Source organism: Babylonia areolata, chromosome 18 (assembly GCF_041734735.1).
Source record: "Babylonia areolata isolate BAREFJ2019XMU chromosome 18, ASM4173473v1, whole genome shotgun sequence".
Classification (NCBI taxonomy): domain Eukaryota; kingdom Metazoa; phylum Mollusca; class Gastropoda; order Neogastropoda; family Buccinidae; genus Babylonia; species Babylonia areolata.
This window is the reverse complement of record NC_134893.1, coordinates 14,369,539-14,371,262: the sequence shown is the minus strand read 5'-3', so window position 1 is coordinate 14,371,262 and position 1,724 is coordinate 14,369,539.

Below are 1,724 nucleotides of genomic sequence, written 5' to 3'. Positions count from 1 at the left end.
TCATTTTGAGAAAAGTCAAGACTGGAAATTTTTACGTTTCATCAAGAGTATTAACTCTCATGGTTTATGATTTTAAACTGTGAATTCCGACTGATTTTGTGGATATTTTTATGGCAGTTTGGGGCATAATCCAGTAAGTGATGAGGCGTTCACAAATCTTTCTCAGAATAAGTATTTAACAGTCTCCTTCTCCAACTTTCCATCACATGTTATCATGTATTTTCGATTGAATACAGGATTGAACTTGAAACAAAATGGCGACCTTCGCATTCGCGAGGAATATGAGCACGCGCTTTGAGTATGTATAGATATGTGTACGCAATTGATTTTTGCCCATGACCTTCAGGGCATAGCCAATAGATTTATAAAGTCCACTCGTCGTATTGATTTTAGTATTTTCCGAAAACGACCACTTGGACGAATGAACATAGTGAAAGCCCTATGCACTGAGAGCAAAACACGCAAGCTTTTTATGTGTTGAGTTTTATTTCAGAATGTAATGTTTAAGATGAGAAAGATCAGTTTAAAGCAAATTAATCCCCCTAGCATTAACTATGATCTGCACCAAAGACATGCACCAGAAATAAACTTCCATGCTAGCAAAAGAAGTTCCTGTTTGAACAAAAAATGATAAAAATGACTGCTCTTGTTGTGTCAGAATATCAGATCAAAATGCCAAGTTTAGAGAATAAAAAAATGAAAACATAAATATAACAGTAAATTCAGTTTGCATATAATTTGGCTTCTTTTTTTAAATCTTTTTGTGCCCATCCCAGAGGTGCAATATTGTTTTAAACAAGATGACTGGAAAGAACTGAACTTTTCCTATTTTCATGCCAAATTTGGTGTCACCTGACAAAGTATTTGCAGAGAAAATGGCAATGTTAAAGTTTACCACAGATACACAGACACACAGACAACCGAACACCGGGTTAAAACATAGACTCACCTTGTTTACACAAGTGAGTCAAAAAAAGTGAGTAGATGGAGAGAGAGAGAGAGAGAGAGAGAGAGAGAAAAGGAAAGTGGGGTAGGAAGGGGGAGAGGGGGGGAGGTAGAGAGGGAAGGAGAGAGAACAAGTTTTTAATACAGGATCATTTGGAACATAGATAGCCCAAATAAATGAAATCGCTTAAAACAAAATTATTTCACTCAATCATCTGATTATTTGTGTATGTATTCATTTATTTCATTTCTGATAACTGCCACAAGGCAGTCCAGTATCGTTTAAAATTTTAGTCCCTTTCCACATTGTGTCAGGTTCTCGTATTGATGTTTGTTTTGTTATATGGTGTGTGTGTGTGTGTGTGTGTGTGTGTGTGTGTGTGTTTAGCTTGTTCTCAGCCATAAGAAATATCTGATACTTTTCTCATATGGCAAATTCTATGCACTTCTTTGAGTGAACACTGTCACATGATAATTTCATGAAAAGAACATGTGATATCTACTTGTATAATTTTGATCTCGCCCCTTTACTATAAAAAAAGAAACAGGAAATCAGTCAGCAAAGTGAATAATGCCACCTAATAGTAAAGCTTGGCTGAATTGAAAATCATACGACATGGCTTCGAAAGAAAGAACACACACACACACACTCACACACACACACGCATACACACACATCACACGCAAACACACACACACACACACACACACACATCACATCACAAGCAAACACACACACACACACACACACACATCACAAGCAAACACACACACACACA